We start from the raw sequence: 26,018 nt of genomic DNA on the forward strand, positions 1-26,018 counted from the left end.
ACAGTGATCACTTTTCAGTTAAGTTTCAACACTTAAGAATAATTGTGTATTGATTACAGTATTCAACCAAAAGTATTAAGTAGAACAAACAAAAAAAATACTAAGAGGGATAACATATTAAGCTGCTCATCAACAGTCAGGGTGAGGGCTGATAAGTCACCGTTTCTTATAGTGTTCATTTCATTTTAACAGTTTTCCTTTTTGGTGCTCAGTTAGTTGTCACCTATCAAGGAGAACAAGTGGTATTTGTCCCTTTGGGATTGGCTTATTTCACTCAGCATAATGTTTTCCAAATTCCTAACAGGGATCACTTACGATGAGATAAGGTTAAACTGATGGCAGATCAGAACTGACCATGTTCAAATGCTGATGTAATGTTGCCAGGAAAGAGGGACAGCTTGAAGACTAAGAAGAAAGAGGAAATTATTATTTGAGGAAGACCCTGGAAAACCAAGTGGAAGGGGAAAAGGTTTAGTTTAGATCAAAGGAGAATCATTCTTCAAAAGACACATGAAAGAAAATTCAAAGGCTATCATTTTAGAGAAGTGTGGAGATCCCACTGAAAGACATCCCATGCAGTGGTTCTGATTTTCTCTGTCTGGAGGAAAGCCACATTACAAGGAAAAGACGTTGCAGAGTTGGGAGATTGAGGAGAGTTTAGGGTTGAAAAGATCACATTGGAGCATGGTGAAGCAAATTGTTTTAGGTTGTATAGAGTGGCTATTGGCTACAACCTGAAATACATTTGAGGTTGTGGATAATAATACAAACTTGCTGGGTTGCATGGTCTTTTCCTGTAGTGATTAGTAGTCCACATGTAAGCAGGGAAGCAGAAGCCTACTGAGTTGGATGTTTCGTAATTAAGGGTAACTGTATGGAGGGAGGTGGGACTATCTATAAGATACTGATTAATGGGTAAGAGAAATAAACTATGCACTGGAAAACAAGGAAAAGTGGAAAACATACTAGTCACTGGATAAGTTGTGAGTGGAAACATGTATGTACAGAAAACCTTCTGGAATTCAAAGCACTATTTAACTAGAAAATTGTGTCTTCAAATTGAAAGAAAAGAAACACATAGTAACAGGGTGAGATGCCTGAGTGATGCTAGTTCCATACTCATAGAAGGCTTAATAATCTACAATTGTGTCATGTAGAATGGTCTAAGATTCTTAGGGTGCAGAATAGACGACTTGTGTCTCACCTTTGGAATGAGGTATCCTCGGAACTGGATGTCCTGAGTCACTGCATGGGGCACGTTATTAGGGACCAGGTCAACGTATCTCTGGATCTCATGTATCACAACATCCGTGTAGGGCATGCAGCTCCTATCCTGCATGCAGGGGCTCTGGTGTCTGCCAATGACATGCTCAATCTCTTCCTGATCTTTAGCTGACAGCCAGAGTCATATGTAAAGATAGTTTCATTTAATATTTTAATTTTTTTCACGTGGCATTTATTTTATTTTATTTTTTTCTTTCAAACTTTTATTTAATGAATATAAATTTCCAAATGGCTTCCCCCCCATAACGTCCCTCCCACCCGCAACCCTCCCCTTGCCCACTCCCTCTCCCCTTCCATTCACATCAAGATTCATTTTCGATTCTCTTTATATACAGAAGATCAGTTTAGCATACATTAAGTAAAGATTTCAACAGTTTGTTCCCACACAGAAACATAAAGTGAAAAATACTGTTTGAGTACTAGTTATAGCATTAAAACTCAATGTACAGCACATTAAGGACAAAGATCCTACATGAGGAGTAAGTGCACAGTGACTCCTGTTGTTGACTTAACAAATTGACACTCTTGTTTATGGCATCAGTAATCACCCTAGGCTCTTGTCATGAGCTGCCAAGGCTATGGAAGCCCCTGAGTTCAATTTGCATTCCCACCAACAGTGGGTTAGTGTCCCTTTTCCCCCACATCCTCTCCAGCATCTGTTGTTGGTAGATTTCTGAATGTGAGCCATTCTAACCGGGGTGAGGTGAAACCTCATTGTGGTTTTGATTTGCATTTCCCTGATTGCTAGTGACCTTGAACATTTTTTCATGTGCCTGTTGGCCATTTGGATTTCCTCTTTTGAAAAATGTCTATTGAGGTCCTCGCCCATCTCTTAAGTGGGTTGTTTGTTTTGATGTTGTGGAGTTTCTTGATCTCTTTGTAGATTCTGGTTATCAAGCCTTTATCTGTTGCATAGTTTGCAAATATATTTTCCCATTCTGTCGGTTGTCTCTTCACTTTCCTGACTGTTTCTTTTGCAGTACAGAAACTTCTCAATTTGATGCAATTCCAAATGTTAATTTTGGCTTTGACTGCCTGTGCTCCTGGGGTATTTTCCAAGAAGTCTTTGTCAGTACCTATATCTTGAAGGGTTTCTCCAATGTTCTCTAATAATTTGATGGTGTTGGGTCGTAGATTTAGGTCTTTAATCCATGTTGAGTGGATTTTTGTGTAAGGTGAAAGGTAGGGGTCTTGCTTCATGATTCTTCACGTGGAAATCCAAATTTCCCAGCACCATTTATTGAATAGACTGTCCTTACTCCAGGGATTGGTTTTGGATCCTTGATCAAATATAAATTGGCTGTAGATGTTTGGGTTGATTTCTGGTGTTTCAATTCTGTTCCATTGGTCTATCCATCTGTTTCTGTACCAGTACCATGCTGTTTTGATTACAACTGCCCTGTAGTATGTCCTGAAATCTGGTATTGTGATGCCTCCAGCTTTGTTTTTGTTCTACAAGATTGCTTTAGCTATTCGAGGTCTCTTGTGCCTCCATATAAATTTCAGCACCATTTTTTCCAGATCTGAGAAGAATGTGTTCGGTAATTTGATTGGTATTACATTGAATCTATAAATTGCTTTTGGGAGAATGGACATTTTGATGATGTTGATTCTTCCAATCCATGAGCATGGAAGATTTTTCCATTTCTTGGTATCCTCTTTTATTTCTTTCTTTAAGGTTTTGTAATTTTCATCATAGAGATCTTTAACGTCCTTGGTTAAGTTTATTCCAAGGTATTTGATTGTTTTTGTAGCTATTGTGAATGGGATTGATCTTAGCAGTTCTTTCTCAGCCGTGGCATTGCCTGTGTATACAAAGGCTGTTGATTTTTGTGCATTGATTTTATATCCAATGAAACTCGGTCATTTGCAACAAAATGGAGGAATCTGGAAAACTTCACGCTGAGTGAATTAAGCCAGTTCCAAAGGGACAAATATCATATGTTCTCCCTGATTGGTGACAACTAACTGAGCACCAAAGAGGAAACCTGTTGAAGTGAAATGGACACTATGAGAAACAGTGACTTGATCAGCCCTTGTCCTGACTATTGCTGTACAATGTAATACTTTATCCATTTTAGTATTTTTTTTCTTCTAGTACTATTGCTTGAACTGTGTGATTAACACACAATTATTCTTAGGTGTTTAAATTTTAACTGAAAAGTGATCCCTGTTAAATATAAGAGTGGGAATAAGAGAGGGAGGAGATGTACAATTTGGGACATACTCAATTGGACTTGCCCCAAATGGTGGAGTTAGAAATGTGCCAGGGGTTTCTAATACAATCCCATCAAGGTGGCATGTACCAGTGCCATCTCACTAGTCCAAGTGATCAATTTCAGTTCACAATTGATCACACTGATAGGTCTAAGAGTCAAAGGGATCACACAAACAAGACTAGTGTCTGCTAATACTAACTGATAGAATCAAAAAGGGAGAGAACCATCTAACATGGGAAGTGGGATACACAGCAGACTCATAGAATAACAGATGTCCTAAACAGCACTCTGGCCTCAGAATCAGCCCTTAAGGCATTTGGATCTGGCTGAAGAGCCCATGAGTGTATTTTAGGCATGGAAAACCAAGACACTTGGGGAAAAAAAAAAGAAGACCTAAATGAAAGCTCTCTACAAGTGAGATCCCAGTGGAGAGAACGAGGCATCAAAGAAGGAGGTACCTTTCTCTGAAGGGAGGAGAGAACTTCCACTTTGACTAAAACCCTGTCTGAATAAGATTGAAGTCAGTGAACTCAAAAGGCTTCCGTAGCCTTGGCAACTCATGACAAGAAGCTAGGGAGATTACTGACGCCATAAGCAAGAGTGTCAAATTGTTAAGTCAACAACAGGAGTCACTGTGTACTTACTCCTCATGTGGGATTGTCCTTAATATGTTGTCCAATGTGAATGAATGCTACAACTAGCACTGAAACAGTATTTTACACTTTTTCTTTCTGTGTGGGTGCAAAATGATGAAATCTTTACTTAATATATACTGTATCGATCTTCTGTATATAAAGATAATTGAAAATGTATCTTGATGTGAATGGAATGGGAGAGGGAGCAGGAGATGGGAATGGTGCGAGTGGGAGGGAAGTTATGGAGGGGGAAGCCATTGTAATCCATAAACTGTACTTTGGAAATTTATATTTACTAAATAAAAGTTAAAAAAGATTATTTGTGTGCTACTTGAGAATGTGCCTTTGTATTGGAGTATATGATAATTCCAAGGTTTGGCACTATGAAAAAAGGAAGAATTAGGAAATTCTGACAAGAGTATAATTTCTTTCTTTTTTTGTTTTCAAATATTAATTTTTAGAAAGCTTTATTTTAACAAACATATTTCATAGGTACAGCTTTTGGAATATAGTGGTTCTTGCTCTCCATGCCCACCCTCCCGCCCTCACTCCTGTTCCACCTCCTACTCCCTTTCCCATCCATTCTTCATTAATATTCATTTTTTAAAAAAGATTCATTTTAATTATCTTTATATACTGAAGATCAACTCTATATGAAGTAAAGATTTCAACAGCTTGCACTCACACAGATACACAAAGCATAAAGTACTGTTTGAAGACACATTTTACCGTTAATTCTCATAATACAACTCATTAAGGATAGAAGTCCTACATGGGGAGTGAGAGCACAATGACTCCTGTTGTTGATTTAACAATTCACAAGAACAAGAATTTTATTTTATCTTCTCATTAGAGGGTTTGTAGTTCCATCCGTAACAGAGTCATGATATAAAGTGCTCAGGAAGCACTGGCAAAATAAAAGTTCTTAGTAGATTGGCACAGTTAGGCATTGAGATAGAAAAAAAGTAAGCCAAAATATACATCAGCATGGAGCGTAAAAATGGAAGTGAGTGAGAAATATGATGAGAACAGATTTTGCAAAACACAGAAGATAGAATATTTTGCAGAAAATGTCCTATCTAGTTTTCACTCACAGACCTCTTAAAATGTAGTTTATATCTACATTTATTTTTTGAGTCTTTCTTTATTTTTATTAATATAGAGAAAAGATTTTATGAAGATCATAGATAAAATTCTAAGAATTTATTCTCCTTTTATCTTATTGCCCAATTTAAATTTTATTCATCCAAACATATAAAGATATACTAGTAATGGTAAAAATTCTGCCCCTTGACTTGACAAATAAATGGCAGAATGATTATGAGTGGTGTCTTTAATTTGTTACCTAGAATATCATCCTGACCTTCCCCTATGATCCTACAAACCTGCAATCTCAGGATGCTTCATAAGGACTAAGAGTCCAAATTTCATTGTGGAGCTTGTTGTCTGTGTTCCTGCATCAAACACATCCCATATGGTGATGAGCAAATGGTACATGGTAGATTGAGACTGTTTGTTGTGTTTTTCCTGGCAAAGATGTGTTAAAGATGCATGATGAATCAAAAGACTTAGAGGTAACATAAAATAATTCAACATCACATAGGAATTCTACAAAGTATGCTAGACATTACAGAATGATATAGATGATCGTTAGAATCATTCAAACTGCTACAATATAATCAGATTTACAAATCTCCAATTCCTTTCTGTGACTCATTTTCTCACTCATAAGAGGAAATCATTCACCTCTTTGCTTCTTTCAAACACTTGTTTGATTAAGTCACTCACTCAGTGCTGCTCACTGTGCACCTGACCTGCTCTTATCTATTCTATTATGCGCACATTGCTCTTTAGGTCTCTAGATGCACTTACTTGACAACATCCATCATTACCCACACCACAGTTCTTCAACTAAGGCCTCTGAAAATTCTACACATTTCCTCACTGTGGTAATCATTCCCTGGACCAATTTTATATTCCTTGTGACTGAACCAGAGATTCTTCAACAAATATACATTTGAAGATTTCCTGTAGTGTTTACAGAGAGAAGGCTTACTAGATTATCCCCATACATTCTACCTTCCCTCCTTTGTTACCTGTACAAATAATGGAATATATTTTATATGCAATGACAATTATTCTGTAAATTATGTTTATGCATATTTATATGCATATATATGCATCGAGGTGTGTGCGTGTATGTCATGTAGTTCCCAAATAGAGAACCATGATTAACATGGTCACTATAACACTTTTTTAGTCATTTTTAATGAGAATTTAAAAATACTTCAAGACATTCAATATGCCTTGTACAAGCAATGAATCTACTTTAATGAAGGAGCATTTATTTGACTACTTCAGTTTCACCAGAAAACAAAGTTAATCTATGTGTCATGTCACACGCAACAATGAAGTAGCAAAAAGACTCACATTATACCTTTTACATTTTAATCAGTAAATAGTCAATGAAGTCTCGAGGGTTACTGAGGTCCAGAGATTCTTGATGTTCTTGTATTTTCTCCAAAAAAAGCTTCATTTTTTATTATAGACTTTAAATAACTCATGATGACTTCCTGGGAGATAATGTAAAATTGGAAAAGTGTTGTAGAGCTGAAAGAGGAAAGAATCCTTTAACTCACTCAGCAAACATTGGAAGACTCTTATTATGTGTCCCACACTCTTTCTTAAGAGTAAAATGATAGAGAAGAATAGGGCTTGCTTCCTGCACTGAATTGGTGGGTGGAAGATCTCTCTCTGTTTGTCTCTGTTGCAGTTTGTCCATCTCTCTTTCTGTCTCCTTGCCTTTTAGCTAAAAAGAAAGAAAGTATGAGCTTTTTATAACAAATACTTACTATAAATGACACAAATTGATAATGTAGTTTTTTTCTATTCAAATTGTTTCATTTCTATATCTCACTTCCACACATTATATTAACTTGATAACTCACTTATATGGTATAAGAAATAATTTAAAAAATATTATATTGGACACTTTAAATGGGACAGAAGAATGGGTAAAACATTTGCTAGAAAACTATTTTCCTTCAAAGTGAGCCTGACTTTACCAGTATCCAGGGAATATTAAAAAGTCTGATGCTGTGAAGAAAATGCTTCACCATCGTTTGAAATGTCTGATCATTGTAGTGAAAACGATTCTGGAAGATGATGGAGCAGATCACGTTGCAGGGAACACAGAACAGAAGTGGAGAAGGATCGCAGGGAGACGCTAAGGGAAACAGAGTAGAAGTGAGACTGTGGTTTTAATATAGCTCCTAAATGGACTGTGTAAAGTAACGGAAAGCCTGATTGCTTGAACATTTTATAAACATCAACTCCACCTTCATAAAACAAAGTTTCCTAATGAAAATAGTCTTGTCCATTCCATTTTATTTGTTGTTTTCTCCCAAATGTTAGTTTATATCCTTTTAAATATTTTCTAATAAACAAGGAAAAAACTGAGAAAAAATAATTTAAAAATTCCTTAAACATTTTGAATGTAGGTCTCAGCATGGATTCTCTCATTTTATGTACATAGAAAACAGAGCAAGAATTAAATGCACAAATACTTGCTTTGGGAAATCTGAGGAAGAAGAAAGGAGCAGAAACATAGAAAATCAATTCAAGGAGTAACATGAAAGCTTCCCAATTTTAGCGAAAAATACAGACATCCAAATACAAGTAACCTGTACCCTCCCAGTACATCTAACTAGAATTACACTTGATGGTCAAAGTTTTAGAAATAAAACATAGTGGGGGCCAGTGCCATGTATCACTTGGTTAATCCTCCACCTGCAGCGCTGGCATCCCATATGGGCATTGGGTTCTAGTCCCGGTTGCTCTTCTTCCAGTCCAGCTCTCTGTTGTGGCCCAGAAAGGCAGTGGAGGATGGCCCAAGTGCTTGGGCCCCTGCACTGGCATGGGAGACCAGGAAGAAGCACCTAGCTCCTGGCTTCAGATTGCCATAGCTCTGGCCATGACAGCAATTTGAGGGGTGAACCAATGGAAGGAAGACCATTCTCTCTGTTTCTTCCCCTCACTGTATAACTCTGTCAAATAAATAATAAAAATTTAAAGAAATAAAACCTAGTGAGATAATTAAAATCTCATGAGAAAAGAATCAAGTCACTTTTTTGGAACCCCCATTAGTTCAACACCAGTTTTCTAACAGAAATGTTACATGCTAGCAGGAAATGCAATACTATGTCCCAAGATCGAAAACATAGTAAAAACTGTTAGACAACAGCACTTTATCCAGGATTATCCTTTCATACTTCATCTATGCAAACAGAAACCAAAATGAAGTAGGAAGGGGCCGAAGTTGTGGCATCATAAGTTAAACTTCTGCTTTGTGGCCCTAGCATCCCTTGCGGGCACGGGTTTGAGTCTGGCTGCTCCACTTCCTATCCAGCTCCCTGATAATGTGCCTGGGAAAGCAGTGGAAGATAGTTATGTGCTTTGGTCCCTGTCCCTATGTGGGAGACCCAGAAGAAGCTCCTGGCTCCTGCCTTCGGATCGGCCCAGCTCAGGACATTGTGGCCACTTGGGGAGTGAACCAGGGATAGAAGACCTCTCTTTCTGTCTCTCCCTCTCTATCTGTAATCCTGCCTCTCAAAGAAATAAAGAAAAAAATTAATATTAAAAAGGAAAGCCTACACATATATCAGAAAAAATAAACTTAAAGACAACTTATGTAAAAGTAGACAAAGAAGACCATGCTACATAATGATCAGAGGAATACTACTGATGTAGCACAACAAATATAAATGTATATATACCTAATGCTGGAATATAAAATAAATAAGTACCAAATTAATAAAGCAAACTTTATTAAAGTTAAAGAGCAATATGCACTGATACTATGATGGTGGGAGAACTTCAGCATGCCATTTTCATAACCAGAAAAGTTATGGAGACATGAAATTAATAAAGAAATGTCAGAGTTAAGGTACACTATATAGAAAGTGGACCTAATGATGTTTACAGAATGTGTCATCCAACAGCTGCACAATTCACATTCTTTTCTTGAATACACAAAAGACTCAGCAGAATAAAACATACATTAGGCCACAAAACAAATTTTAACAGGTTCAAAAACTTTGAAATTATGCCATCAAGTTTCTCTGATTATGAAATAAAACTGGAACTCAACAACCATATAATCCTTAAGAATCACAACAGCCGGCGTCGCGGTTCAATAGGCTAATCCTCTGCCTAGCGGCGCCGGCACACCAGGTTCTAGTCCTGGTCGGGGTTCTGGATTCTGTCCCAGTTGCCCCTCTTCCAGGCCAGCACTCTGCTATGGCCCGGGAGTGCAGTGGAGGATGGCCCAAGTGCTTGGGCCCTGCACCCCATGGGAGACCAGGAAAAGCACCTGGCTCCTGGCTTCAGATCAGCATGGTGCGCCGGCTGCAGTGAGCTGGTTGCGGCGGCCATTGAAGGGTGAACCAATGGCAAAGGAAGACCTTTCTCTCGGTCTCTCTCTCACTGTCAACTCTGTGTGTAAAAAAAAAAAAAGAATCACAACAGCATGTAGAACTTGACAAAGATTCTCTGAATGTATATGGGTCATTGAAGAAATCAGAACATAATTAAAGCATACTTGTTTCAAATAGAAATAAAAGACAACATATTCAAAATTATGGATGCAAACTTAAAATTAAGGATGCTTCAAAAGCAGTGCTGACCTGCAAAAGATGATTAAAGATGTGTTACACACAGAAACACAGAAACATGGTCATCAATATGAAAGAAGGTAAAGGAAGGAAACCTCACAGCAAAAGATCACAGGAAGTTCAAAGCATATATTAGAAAATATCTTTGGCAAATGTTAGGGCAAAGTTACCACATATCAATAGTCACATTGATCATTAATGCCTCAGTTCTCCAGTTAAAAGGCACAGACTGGCTGAATGGGTTAAGGAACAAAGCCCGTCTATTTGCTGCTTACAAGAAACACATCTTTCCAACAAAGATGCATGCCGACTGGAAAAAGATATATCATGCCAACAGAAATGAAAAAAGAGCAGGCATAGCCATCTTATTATCAGGCAAAATAAAATTTAACACAAAAACTGTTAAGAGAGACAAAGAGGGGCACTATATAATGATTAAGGGATCAATTCAACAGGAAGATATAATGATTATCAATGTATATGCACCTAATTACATGGCACCAGTTTATTTAAAAGATATGTTAAGGGACTTAAATGGATACTTAGATACCAATAAAATAGTACTGGGAGACATCAATACTCCACTCTCAGAAATAGACAGATCAATAGGACAGAAGATCAACAAGGAAACAGTAGATTTAAACGACACTATAGCCCAAATGGATCTAACAGATATCTACAGAACTTTTCATCCTACACATAAAGAATTTACATTCTTCTCAGCAGTACATGGAACCTTCTCTAGGATTGACCACATACTAGGTCATAAAGCAAGTCTCAGCAAATTCAAAAGAATTAGAATCATACGATGCAGCTTCTCAGACCACAGTGGAATGAAGTTGGAAATTAGCAACTTAGGAATCCTTAGAACATATGTAAGCTTATGGAGATTGAACAACATGCTCCTGAATGAACACTGGGTCATAGAAGAAATCAAAATCTTTCTGGAAGTAAATGAGGATAACATCACAACATATCAAAACTTGTGGGATACAGCAAAAGCAGTGTTAAGAGGAAAGTTTATATCAATAGGTGCCTACATCAAGAAACTGGAAAGGCACCAAATAGATGAGCTTTCACTGCATCTTACGGATCTAGAAAAACTGCCGCAAACCAGACCCAAATCTAGTAGGAGAAGAGAAATAATTAAAATCAGAAGAAATCAACAGGATTGAATCCAAAAAACCATTACAAAAAATCAGCCAAACGAGGAGGATTTTTTTTTGAAAAAATAAACAAAATTGACATCCCTTTGGCCCAACTAACTAAAAAAAGAATACACTCAAATCAATAAAATCAGAGATGCAAAAGGAAACGTAACAAAGAAAACCAAAAAATTAAAAAAAAATAATCAGAAAATACTACAAAGAGTTGTATGCCAGCAAACAGGGAAATCTAGTAGAAATGGATAGATTCCTGGACACATACAACTTACCTAAATTGAACCAAGAAGACATAGAAAACCTAAACAGACACATAACTGAGACAGAAATTGAAACAGTAATAAAGGCCCTCCCAACAAAGAAAAGCCCAGGACCAGATGGAATCACTGATGAATTCTATCAGACATTTAAAGAAGAACAAACTCCAATTTTCAAACTATTCAGAACAATTGAAGAAGAGGGAATCCTCCCAAATTCTTTCTATGAAGCCAGCATCACCTTAATTCCTAAGCCAGAGAAAGACACAGTATTGAAAGGAATTTACAGACCAAAATCCCTGATGAACATAGATGCAAAAATCCTCAATAAAATACTAGCCAATAGAATGCAACAACACATCAGAAAGATCATCCACCCAGACCAAGTGGGATTTATCCCTGGTATGCAGGGATGGTTCAATGTTCAGAAATTAATCAGTGTGATACACCACATTAACAGACTGCAGAAGAAAAACCGTGTGATTATTTTGATAGACACAGAGACAGCATTTGATAAAATACAACATCTTTTCATGATGAAAACCTTAACCATACTGGGTGTAGAAGGAACATTCCTTCATATAATGAAAGCACTTTATGAAAAACCCACGGCCAGCATCCTATTGAATGGGGAAAAGTTGGAAGCACTTCCACTGTGATCTGGTACCAGACAGGGATGCCCACTCTCACCATTGCTATTCAATATAGTTCTAGAAGTTTTAGCCAGAGCTATTAGGTAAGAAATAGAAATTAAAGGGATATAAATTGGGAAGGAAGAAGTCAAACTATCCCTCTTTGCAGATGATATGATTCTTTATTTAGGGGATCCAAAGAACTCTTCTAAGAGACAATGGGAACTCATAGAAGAGTTTGGCAAAGTAGTAGGATATAAAATCAATGCACCAAAATCAGCAGCCTTTGTGTACGCATGTAATGCCACAGCTGAGGAAGAACTTCTAAGATCAATCCCATTCACAATAGCCACAAAACCAATCAAATACCTTGGAATGAACTTAACCAAGGACATTAAAGAATTATATGATGAGAATTACAAAATCTTAAAGAAAGAAATAGAAGAGGATACCAAAAAATGGAAAAATCTTCCACGCTCATGGATTGGAAGAATCAACATCATCAAAATATCCATTCTCCCAAAAGCAATTTATAGATTCAATGCAATACCAATCAAAATGCCAAATACATTCTTCTCAGAGCTGGAAAAAATGATGCTGAAATTCATATAAAGACACAGGAGAGCTCGAATAGCTAAAGCAATCTTGTAGAACAAAAACAAAGCCGGAGGCATCACAATACCAGATTTCAGGACATACTACAGGGCAGTTGTAATCAAAACAGCATGGTACTGGTACAGAAACAGATGGATAGACCAATGGAACAGAATAGAAACACCAGAAATCAATCGAAATATCTTCAGCCAATTTATATTTGATCAAGGATCCAAAACCAATCCCTGGAGTAAGGACAGTCTATTCATCAAATGGTGCTGAGAAAATTGGATTTCCACGTGAAGAATCATGAAGCAAGACCCCTACCTTTCACCTTACACAAAAATCCACTCAACATGGATTAAAGACTTAAATCTACGACCTGACACCATGAAATTATTAGAGAACATTGGAGAAACCCTTCAAGATATAGACACAATAAAAGATTTCTTGAAAAAGACCATGGAAGTGCAGGCAGTCAAAGCCAAAATTAATATTTGGGATTGCATCAAATTGAGGAGTTTCTGTGCTGCAAAAAAAAAAAACATTCAGGAAACTGAAGAGGCAACCAACAGAATGGGAAAAAATATTTGCAAACTATGCAACAGATAAAGGTTTAAAACCAGAATCTACAAAGAGATCAAGAAACTCCACAACATCAAAACAAACAACCCACTTAAGATATGGGCCAAGGACCTCAGTAGACATTTTTCAAAAGAGGAAATCCAAATGGCCAACAGGCACATGAAAAAATGTTCAGGATCACTAGCCATCAGGGAAATGCAATCAAAACCACAATGAGGTTTCACCTCACCCCGGTTAGATTGGCTCACATACAGAAATCTACCAACAACTGATGCTGGCGAAGATGTGGTGAACAAGGGAGACTAACCCACTGTTGGTGGGAATGCAAACTGGTCAAGCCACTATGGAAGTCAGTCTGGAGATTCCTCAAAAACCTGAATATAACCCTATCATTCAACCCAGCCATACTACTCCTTGGAATTTACCCAAAGGAAATTAAATTGGCAAACAAAAAAGCTGTCTGCACCTAAATGTTTATTGCAGCTCAATTCACAATAGCTAAGACCTGGAATCAACCCACATGCCCATCAACGGTAGACTGGATAAAGAAATTATGGGACATGTGCTCTATAGAAAACTATACAGCAGTCAAAAACAATGAAAAATCTGGTCATTTTCAACAAAATGGAGGAATTTGGAAAACATCATGCTGAGTGAATTAAGCCAGTCCCAAAGGGACAAATATATGTTCTCCCTGAATGGTTACAACTAACCAAGCACCAAAAATGAAACCTGTTGAAGTAAAGAGACACTATGAGAAACAGTGACTTGATCAGCGCTGGTCCTGACTATTGATGTACAATTTAATACTTTATCCCTTTTAGTATTTTTTTGTTCTACTTAATACTACTGGTTGAATTCTATAAATAACACACAATTATTCTTGGGTGTTTAAAGTTAACTGAAAAGTGATCTCTTAAATTAAAGAGTGGGAATAAGAGAGGGAGGTGATGTACAATTTGGGACATGCTCAATCGGACTTGCCCCAAGTGGTAGAGTTAGAAATGTGCCAGGGGATTCCAATACAATCCCATTAAGGTGGCATGTACCAATGCCATCTCACTAGTCCAAGTGATTAATTTCAGTTCACAATTGATCACACTGATAGGTCTAAGAGTCAAAGGGATCACACAAACAAGACTAGTGTCTGCTATTACTAATGATAGAATAAAAAAGGGAGAGAACGATCCAATATGGGAAGTGAGATACACAGCAGACCCATAGAATGGCAGATGTCCTAAACAGCACTCTGGCCTCAGAATCAGCCCTTAAGGCATTTGGATCTGGCTGAAGAGCCCATGAGTGTATTTTAGGTATGGAAAGCCAAGACCTTCTGGCAAAAAAAGAGGACCTAAATGAAAGATCTCTTGAGTGAGATCCCAGTAGAAAGAATGGGCCATCAAAGAAGGAGGTATCTTTCTCTTAAGGGAGGAGAGAACTTCCACTTTGACTATGGCCTTGTCGAAATAAGATCAAAGTCGGCAAGCTTAGGGAGCTTCCATGGCCTCAGCAACTCATGACTAGAGCCTGGGGAGATTCCCAATGCCTTAAACAAGAGTGCCAATTTGTTAAGTCAACAACAGGAGTCATTGTGCACTTACTCTTCATGTAGGATCTCTGTCCTTAATGTGTAGTTCAATTTGAATTAATGCTATGATAATGCTCAAACAGAATTTTGCACTTTGTGTTCTGTGTGGGGGCAAACTGATGAAATCTTTACTTAATATATACTAAATTGATCTTTTGTAGATAAAGATAATTGAAAATGAATCCTGATGTGAATGGAATGGGAGAGGGAGTGGGAGATGGGAGGGTTGAGGGTGGCAACGAAGTTATGTGGTGGAAAATGCATTGTAATCCATAGACTGTACTTTGGAAATTTATATCTACTAAATAAAAGTTAAAAGAAACCTGTGATTTTACTGTAACCCTACAAAACTGGCACAGGTGAAACAATAGCATGCTCTTGGGTACCAACGTGAGAAATAAAGTTTGCTGCTGGAAGGAATGTAAATTTATACAACTTTTTGGTATAGCATGTTGAAAATATTAAAAGCGTTCTTAGCACAAACCTAGAAATTAAAAGCAGTGCTGAGAGAAAGGGTGGAATATGGTAATATGTGCCTTCATCAAAGAATTACAGAGTTCTAAAAAAGTTTTAAAATACTTAGATGTAAATTAATAGATGAAGTGCATGACCTTTATAGTGACAATGATAAACTTTGATGAAAGAAAAAGGGAAGACAGAAAAATAAAAAGAACTCCCCCCTGTTCCCAAATTGGAAGAACTAACATTGTTGAAATGCTCATAGTGCTCAAAGTTATTTATAGATTCAACATAATTCATCCAAAATGCCAATAATATTTTTTGCTGAACCAGAAAAAATAATCCTCAAATTAAAATGGACACAACAAAGGTGCAGTTATTGCAATACCCAATTTCAAGAAATATCACAACACTATGATCACCAAAACACTATGATATTGTATAGACCTACAGGCAAATAGAAGAGGATAAAAATCCTAGAAATAATTCCAACTTTCAGAGTCACCTGATTCTAACTAAACGTTCCCCAAAACATACATTCCAGAAGATATCCTCTTCAATACATTGTTCTGGGAAAACAGAAATCCATATGAAGAAGTTGAAACTAAGAGCAACCCCAGCTAGCACTCTACACAAAATATACACACGGTGAATCCAAACTGTAAATATAACATATGAAACAATGAAGTTAGCAGAAGAAAACATATTGGGAACTTCAAGAATTCAGCATAAACAATAACTTTCTGGTAACACAAAACAAAGCACAGGCAACAAAAGCATAAATAGACATATTGGACCATATCAAACTAAGAAACTATGGCAAGCCAAGGAAGCAATCAACACAATGAAGACACAACCAACAGACTTGGAGAAAATATCTGGAAATTATGCATTTGAACAAGGATTAATAGACAGAGCACATAAGGAACTCCAATTTTCAGCAACAAACCACTGCATGCAGTGCTGGCATCTCATGTGGGCACCAGTTTGAGTCCTGGCTGTACCTCTTCTGATCCAGCTCTCTACTATGGCCTGAGAAAGCAGTGGAAATGGCTCAAGTCCTAGGGCCTCTGCACCCACGTGGGAGATCTAGAGGTAGCTCCTGGCTCCCGGCTCCTGGCTTAGGATTGGCACAGCTCCAGCTTTTGCAGCCATTTGGGGAGTGAACCAGGAGATGGAAGATTCTCTCTCTCTCTCTCTCTCTCTCTCTCTCTCTCTCTCCGCCTTCGCATCTTTGTAACTCTGCCTTTCAAATAAATAAATAAATAAATGTTTAAAAAATAAAGGCGGGTTTTTGAGCCAACGTTGAGACTTAGTAGGATAAGCATATGTCTGTTGCTGGCAACCCTTATGGGCTCCGGTTTGCATCCTGGCTGCTCCTCTTCCGATTCAGGTCTCTCCTGTAGTCTAGGAAATCACCTGGCAGAAGCTCGTGTCTCCCGACTTCATATCTGCCCAGATTTGGCTGTCACAGCCATTTGGGAAGTGACCCAGCAAATGGAAGATTTTCTCAATGTGTCTCCTTCTCTGTAAATTTACATCTCAAATCAATCAATAAATAAAATGTTTTTAAGAAAAAGGGGTTTGAAAACAAAACCACTTTGAAAAGACATAAATAGACCATCATTAGATGATACAGACAACAATATAACATGAGGGTACAATACTTTTTACATAAATATGTATCCAACGCTGGAGCACTCAGAGACGTAAAACAAGTATTATTGAATCTGATGGGAGATACAGATGACAATATAATAACATGATTTGTCATGGACCTCAACAGCAAATCTTCAGCATCTGCTTGGACTGTAAAGCAGAATTGTCATTATAGACAACAGTATAGGGGCTCTCAACAATTAAAAAATGAACCACCATGTGATCCATATGGTTTAGCAATCCCTTCCTTGCTTTTTGTGTAAACAAAAAGAAATTAATATTTTGAAGAAATAGCCACATTAACATGCTTATTGCAGCAATAAAAAGAAAAACAAAGATATGGAATCAATATCAGTGAATTAATGGGAAAAGAAAATACAATGTAACAGGAAATAATTCAACATTTAATGGAGTTAAATACTGTCATTTATGGCATCAATGAACCTGAGAACATTATGTTAAATGTACAGAAAGACAAATTCCACACTGCCTCTCTTTCATGAGCAAACTTTAAAAGCTAATCTCATAGAGGGAGAGAACAGTATTGGGTTTAACTGAATTGTGGGTGGTCAGGAGAAAAGCAGAAAGGATATATGTGGTTGATGAAAGGAGACATAATTACAATTATATAGGACAAAAAGTGGAAAATCCAAATATGTAAATGTATACAGACAGAATATAGTAAGTGATTGCCTGGGGCTGAACATGGCGGAAAAGGAGGCAGGTGTGTGGTTGGAGGAAATTGGGCTGGACATTTTTGGAAATGGAGTTTCTTTCTTAAGTCATGAAATATTCTAAAATTGATTTCAGTGATGATGACACAATCTGATAAAATATTATTGGAATGAAATTGATAAATAAGCAAATTATATAGCTTGTGAGTTATATCTCAATGAAGAGTTATTTTGAAATAAATATAACAAATACTTAACATTATGTACTAATAGTAACAGTATATGACTCATATTGTTATCTGTTTATAGATACATTTTACCTCCATTCATAGATAAAGTACCAAAATGAAATAAAAGGTATTTTGACCCCTAACTCAATCTCTAGATTTTATTCTAAGGAACTACATGTTGGAGCTTTCTATGAATTATATATTACGCTGATGGAGCAGAAAAAAAACAGAAAGAAATAACCCATATGGACAGTAGTATAAAGAAAACTAAGAAATACATTAAGTATTCATTGTATAGATCCTAGCATTTATAAGTTAATGATCATGTTAAAATATTCATCCTGATGTTCTGAAATCATACATGTCTTCTGATCCTGATCTTAACATTTCTCTGCCTGCTCACTTGTCCATACATTTCTTCATCTACATGCCAAACCTGTATATTTGTACATATGTGTACATATCTAAGACTTTTGTGACACAGGTGAACCCTCCATTCACAACCACATTCCAACCCTACTCGTTAGAAAACCTTAGCATTCCTACAATGTTAAAGACACATTACTTGGGAGTTTACTTAAGTTTTTACACTAATGTGGTAAGTCTGCTAGCTTATTATGAAAATCTATGTTTTCTTCTTCCTGTGGAAACAACTGAACAAATTTTTCTACCACTCCTACTGGTGTTATGACAGTGCACAATTCTAGCTCTAATATCTGAGAGTAATTTTCTGTGCAATTTTCATATCTGGTCTAAACACCATCTGCTCTCTTTTTTTTCTTTTTTGGACAGGCAGAGTGGACAGTGAGAGAGAGACAGAGAGAAAGGTCTTCCTTTGCCATTGGTTCACCCTCCAATGGCCGCCACAGCCGGCACACCGCACTGATCCGAAGCCAGGAGCCAGGTGCTTCTCCTGGTCTCCCATGGGGTGCAGGGCCCAAGCACTTGGGCCATCCTCCACTGCCTTCCTGGGCCACAGCAGAGAGCTGGCCTGGAAGAGGGGCAACCGGGACAGAATCCGGCGCCCCAACTGGGACTAGAACCCTGTGTGCTGGCGCCACAAGGCGGAGGATTAGCCTATTGAGCTGCGGCGCTGGCACCATTTGCTCTTTACCTTGTTCTTTTCTCCTTTGACAATTGCACAAAAAGATGAAATTGTATGAGAGCGCACACCAAAGGATGAAGATACATAAGCCTCTATCATTAGTTCCTGAAAATGTTTAATTGCCAACTCCTTTACACTTTACTACTCATATGTAAATAAAAAAGATTTTCTGTTGAACTTGTTTAATGTATCTTTACTTTACACTATTTTAATAGCATTTCCTCTACCCAACTACCACTTTTAATGATATAAAGAAATATGCACTGTTGGTTTTTGTCTTAATGCTTCTACCAGATACGAGGCTTCTTCTTGAATTTGGTTCTTAATAGTTTTCTTCCCCATCCCAATTTTCTGTAAGACTGCAAGGGTAAAGTGCCAATTTTCTTTCCATAATTCTCCTTGGGATATGGAAAGTCCTATCCGGACAAAAAACAAACAACAGTAAATATGTTACCTTATGATTCACATTCATAAATTCTATGTGAGAAATTTCTGAAAATAATGCAGACAATTCAGTAGTTGTATATATACCTGTTAGTGTTGGCTGCAGGAATTCCAATGGAATCCTAACTAACCTGCCCCTTCTAGTAGTCAGCCTATAATTCTACTGTCAGGATTCTTGAGTTGGAGTTTTAGTAACATCTTCATATGTTAACTCCTAAAAACCTCAAAATAACACTGTGAACCAAGTTTTTCTCCATTCTTTATAGGCAACAATGCAGAAGACCATGGAGGGAAAAGCACATGAAGGGAATAAGTCACAATGCATACAATTCAGAGGTATAAATTCTCAGGGGATAATGCCATGTGTTTTGGGAAAAACTAAAAAAGAAGGGCATTCTCAGTGGTGAGACAACTCTTCTGCAGGAGAAGGAATCACTTGACAATCATTTCCTCAAATAAAGAATAAAGTGGCTGGGGATAGCATTGTGGTATAGTGGGTAAGGATGCCACCTGTGATGCTGGCATCTCTTATGGGTGCCAGTTTGTGTCTTGATCACTCTACTTCTGATCCAGCTCTCTGCTCATGGCCTTGGAAAAGCAGTGGAGATGGTAGAAATGCTTGGGCTGCTACTACGCATGTAAGAAACTCAAGTGAAGCTCCAGTCTTTTGCATGGCTCAGATTTGGCCATTGCAACCAATGGGGAATGAATCAGCACATGGAAAATCAATCTGTCTGTCTCTCCCTGGTTTTCAAATATTTAAATATATCTTTAAAAGGAAAAAAAGGAATATACCTGTATACATATAATTCTTCTCATTTAATAATTCCCCATCTAAGCTGACTTACCTCAAACGGTAGAGTTAGAAACATACCAGGGGACTCCAATTCAATCCCATCAAGGTGGCATGTACCAATGCCATCTCACTAGTCCAAGTGATCAATTTCAGTTCACAACTGATCATAATGAAAGAACTAAGAGTCAAAGGGATCACATAAACAAGAATAGTGTCTGCAAATACTAGCTGATAGAATAAAAAAGGGAGAGAACGATCCAACATGGGAAGTGAGATACACAGCAGACCCATAGAATGGCAGATGTCCTAAACAGCACTCTGGCCACAGAAGCAGCACTTAAGGCATTTGGATCTGGCTGAAAAGCCCATGAGAGTATTTCAGACATGGAAAGCCAAGACACTCTGGGGAAAAAAAAAAACCTAAATGAAAGATCTCTGCGAGTGAGATCCCAGAGGAAAGAATGGGTCATCAAAGAAGGGGGTACCTTTCTCTGAAGGGAGGAGAGAACTTCCACTTTGACCATGGCCTTGTCTAAATATGATCAGAGTCGGTGAACTGAAAAGGCCCCCATAGCCTTGGCAGCTCATGACAAGAGCCTAGGGTGATTACTGATGCCATAAACAAGAGTGTCAAATTGTTAAGTCAACAACAGGAGTCACTGTGCACTTACCCCTCATGTAGGATCTTTGTCCTTAGTGTGCTGTACATTGAGATTTAATGCTATAACCAGTACTGAAACAGTATTTTACACTTTGTGATTCTGTGTGGGAGGAAACTGTTGAAATCTTTACTTAATGAATGCTAAACTGATCTTCTGTATATAAAGAGAATCGAAAATGAATCTTGATGTGAATGGAAGGGGAGAGGGAGTGGGAAAGGGGAGGGTTGCGGGTGGGAGGGACATTATGGGGGGGAAGCCATTGTAATCCATAAGCTGTACTTTGGAAATTTATATTCTTTAAATAAAAGTTAAAAAATAAAACAAAAAAATAAAATAAAGTAAAATAAATAATTCCCCATCTACTTGTTCAATATCTTCTATGAATATGGTCTTACCCCCAAAATATTATAATGGCAAACTTCCTGAATCAAGTAAAGATAAGGAAACAGTAAGTTTGTATTTCACTGTCCAGGAAACATTGAGTAGAATATTGTGGAGGAAAGGAACACGTTCACTAATTTCTCTTTCTGTAGACCTTAGTGATCCTCTAGAATTGGGCAATTTAAGGATAACTGAAAACTAATGGAAGATATAGCCCAGGTACTTATTAACTGAAGAAAGTTTTTCTAACCTGAGTTCAAAACCATACTCAACCTGTGCTTCTCCACAGTCCTCTTTGCATAATAAACCTGTGCTTTAAATTTTGGTTTACACTGGAGTCAAATAATTTTTTTTACAAGGGGTAGAGAACAAGGCTTGAAGTATACCAATTTTATCTTGGCTCCTTGCATACAACAAGTTTCCTAGACCATTATCTTATCATTGATGAGTCAGGAAACTAGATATTTGGTGAATGGATAATTCAGTCATTTCTCCCTCATGTCTTTTGTCTCCATATCTTTATATCATTAATATAAGCAATAATCATTTAAAAATGTGTGATAAATTCACAGAACCCTCATATCTTAGTGACTTCCTTTTACTGAATTCTTTGCCTCTGGGTGACACTGTGTCACATTTATTGAATGAATTATTATTATTTTCATGAAATAATTATTCACACACTTGTCCTAAACACCAAAATTGTATTTCTTACATTTCTCTGAATGCTTATGACTTCCTAATTCCCAAGTCCATTTGGAATCTTTGCAACTCAAAACCTCAAGCACATTCCACAGACTAAGATATACTTGATCCTTGTGCATATCTATCAATTACTGGGAGAGTTACCCTGCCAGAAAACTCCTCTACATGATCAAGCAGGTCCTCCTTCACTGCTTCATATTCATGAAACACCACAGTGGGCTTTGTACCAAAATACACTGTGAACACAGGGCCATAGTCTTTTGCTAGCTGGAAAAGGAACAGGAGATGCAAAAATTGAGAATTTATGAACTGATATGTAGACAACTGATGGAAATAATTTTAATCTTATTGAGGAGACATTTGAGTATACATCCTGTGATATGAGAGATATCAGCTTTTCAGCTTTAAAACCACTAATTTAATAGAAAACATACTTTAATGGAATTATATTATATATTACCATACTTCTGTTATTTCCACCATCTACACTTATCCTCTACCTAGTTCCTACTATGTGACAGGGCTATATTATGCATTTGTTCAAAGTTTTACATTAACTTTGTCAAACTGTAACTTGAATCAAATTTCTCCTTCCTTCCTGCAAAGACAATAGATTTTGTGTCCCTACTCATTAAATGGTGAATTTTTCCAATGTTCCAAAGTGTAGACAAGTAATCATCCCACTTTATCTATTTTCCACATTCCCTTTAAACACTAGAGACCACTAAGTGTTATTAACAATGGAAAATATGGCTTTCTGGTTGCATACATTGCAGAGCTTCACTTGACACCTGTGTCCTTTAACTAACCTCTAGTCTCTGATGTTAGTAGAAGTGATATGTGCTAATGCTATGTTGTTGCATAAAAGGTCATTGCTTGCCCTCTACTTCTCCCCACTATTCATGCATATAAATGATAGCATGGAGATATTGTCACCATGAAAATGCCATTGGGAACAATAGTTTAGGGATATGGGACAGTAGAACTGAAAACTGAAAAAAAAAAATTTCTCAGAAGGATCTCATGGATGAGAAGTGGCCCAGGAACCCTCGCCTGTAATCATTAGGTGAGTTCCAAATAAACATTTCTTCCTTTAGTGATTGCATTACTAAGCCTTTTCTGTCATTTCAGGTTGAGATATGCTAAACATGCAGAACTATTCAATATTCACTGGTCTTATAAAAAGCTCAACTTATTTTGCTGCCCTGTAACAAATTCTCCTTTAAAAACTAGAGTAATGTTTCATTTCATAAGGCAAATGTTAGCATGTCAATGTTTTAAGTACATGAATGGAGTCAATTTCTTTTATGATAAATGACAACAGTATTCAAACCCAGGCAAGGCCTACATCTGCTGTCCCTGCTTACCTCTCAAAACTCAAGTGCCCTATCTGTATGATTTTATTCACTCTATGGGATACAACCACATTGGTCTTCCATCAAGGTCTACCACAAGAAATTCTCCCCCAGTTTGAAACCAGATGAAAATGGCTTTTATCTGAATTTTGTCTGATTAATTCTCATTCATTCCTCAAGTCTCATGCACAGCTTCCGTTCCTCAGAGTATACTTTACTAACTATACGTGTGTCCCTGATCGCCCAAGTTACATGGCCTCCTAATATGATGACTGTGTTAACACATTGAATCCTATGTCACATTGCTCATTTTATTTCTAAATACATGGTTACCCTGTAGATTGTAATTTCCATAATTCAAGGATCTCTTAATTTTCACTCATCATTGCATATTCCTTGTATGTACCTTAACAGCACCTGGCACATAATAGACTTTTAATTATTTGTTGAATTCATTATTTACTATTGTAATCTTTCACCAAAATGATCATTATACGCCTTTTTTTTTTGAAAGGCAGAGTTAGTGAGAGAGAGAGAGAGACAGAGAGAAAGGTCATCCTTCCGTAGGTTCACCCCCCAAATGGCTGTTACAGCCTGCACGCTGCACTGATCCAAAGCCAGGAGCCAAGTGCTTCCTCCTGATTTCCAATGCGGTGCAAGGCCCAAGGACCTGGGACATCCTCCACTGCACTCCCGGGACACAGCAGAGAGCTGGACTGGAAGAGGAGCAACCGGGACAGAATCCGGTGCCCCAACCGGGACTAGAACCCAGGGTTCTGGCGCTGCAGGTGGAGAATTAGCCAAATGAGCTGTGGCGCTGGCCCATCATATGCATTTTAACAAAGAGAAATTCAAGCTCTGAAAAATTGAAAACTTGCCCCAGACAATTAACCAACATGGAGATGGGGTGCATAATGACACAATCCCTCAAATCCAGAGATCAAGACACAAGAAGCAGGAGCTTCCAGGACAGAGGTCTGGTAATCTGCTGTCCTAGGAAACTTGTAGATTCATCCTGTGAGCTTCAGAGGGGAGCTGCCATGTGAATAACTTGGTCCAAATAAGTGATTCATTCATTTATTGAAGAAATATAAAAGGGACTTAAAATACCTGACTCAGTTATTTCATTGACTTCAGATCAGTGTATGCTTTTGAAAAATTTACTCAGTTTAATATTCATTATGTTTCATCAAAGCATAATAACAATAAAGTGGATGTAGGTCAAAATAGGAACAAAAAATTCCTATTTTTGGCAATGTTAATTATTGTCTAATTAGTCTCATTGTCTTCTAGCTGTATAAATTCTCAAATCACAGCTATAGTCCAATTAACACTATCCTTTAAAATATTTTCTTCATACTTCATATTTTACTTCATACTCACCACCTTGTATTAGTTATAGGCCTGACATATTCACGCACTGTGGGTGATACTGTACCTGGTGGGGAGTCTACCTGCCCTCCCCATGCAGGAGGTTGAGAGGGCATGGCACACCATGCCTCCTGGGAAGGACCCCATAACCTGACTGCTGGCAGGCGGCGGGAGCCACAGGAACTTTTCCCCACCTTTGCTCCCTGTTAAAGGGCTCGTTAATTGCCAATCAGGTAAACAGCTCTGGAGTGTGGCCCAGGCTCATTAGGAACACCTAGAAAACTGTCCTGGCTATGGGACCTTCAAGCTGATTGGGGAAGCACAGCAGCACCAATATTGGTTCTATCCTGTAGAATTTTGTTGCCTGAATAGGTAACACTTCTTCTGCCTGACCGTTAAAAGGTGTGTGTGGTCGTTAATAAAGCTGACATGTTCACCAAAACTTGTCTCTAGTGCTTCTTGCCATAGACTGCCTTTGCCCCACCAGCCTAGCAGCAGTGTGAGGGCCTTGCGGATTGAGCTCATACTCTTTGCAAACAACCCTGAGAGAACTAATCATACTTACCACACCTATTGATTTGCTGATGTTCTTCCTGTCCAGCTGTAGGACATTTCCAACAAATGAGAAAGGCGTGGGGCCAGGCGGGGAGCTTCCTTTTGTCACAGCTTTGCTTCGACAGAGAAAGAAGAAGCAAACAAGAAAGACAAAACACCAGGACCATGAAGAGATCCATAGATGTGATGTGTACAAATGCAATGCAAGCCTTGGGATTGCAGGATTTTATAAGTGCACTGAAAGCTTATTAGGACACATGTAGTGCTCTTTGAACTTTGGACAAATATCGTTAACATTAGTGTAGTTTGGCCAAAGGTTGAAAATTAAAGAAAAAAATAACCAGCCATTCCAAAACTTGGTAATTTCTGAATTTTCACTGGAATTCCTGCTGAAAAAAATAACACTTTTCCAGAAATAGTGGCTTGAGTGGCCTTATATTAATGGTAACGAGATGATAATTTTTTCAAAGGGCTATTGGGAGCTCATGTTCTTGGAAAATAAGTTTAAAGAATGTCTCATAAACCAGAATTTGTCACCATATGATCAGAAGTTTTCAGGGAAAAGACCAGAATCAGAGGCATTAGACAAAAAGGTATCAGGCATATCCTGGCTAATGTCAGTGATGTACCAACACTCTGGACAAAGCTCCATGGTATATGGTAGTAATGAAAAGAATCCTGAAAGGGGCACGAGGATCAACAGATAATATAGGGGACTCTACCTAGAAAAGAAAAGAGTCTTCAGGCACAACAGAAATGCTTCTTGGTGGCACATCCCTTGTCATCTTAGTCACATCTCCATCACCAGCTAGGTTCCCACTGCCACAGCCTGCACTGCCCCTGTCACTTGAGGAAAGAGATCTATTCCTGCCTTCAACACTACAAATGTTTGAAAGTGTCTACAAACACATAGATATAAACAAATTGTGAGGACTTAAAAGATGTTTCAGGAAATACAAAACCAAAACGAACATGTACCTTATGTCCTAAAAA

At 37.8% G+C, this 26,018-nt stretch overlaps 1 pseudogene; it reads right to left on the bottom strand.

Moving 5' to 3' along the window:
• Window positions 1-1,138: 1,138 nt before the first annotated feature.
• On the bottom strand, window positions 1,139-25,204 carry LOC138845285 (cytochrome P450 2C30-like; annotated as a pseudogene).
• Between the last annotated feature and the right edge of the window lie 814 nt (window positions 25,205-26,018).

Source organism: Oryctolagus cuniculus, chromosome 15 (assembly GCF_964237555.1).
Source record: "Oryctolagus cuniculus chromosome 15, mOryCun1.1, whole genome shotgun sequence".
Lineage (NCBI taxonomy): Eukaryota > Metazoa > Chordata > Mammalia > Lagomorpha > Leporidae > Oryctolagus > Oryctolagus cuniculus.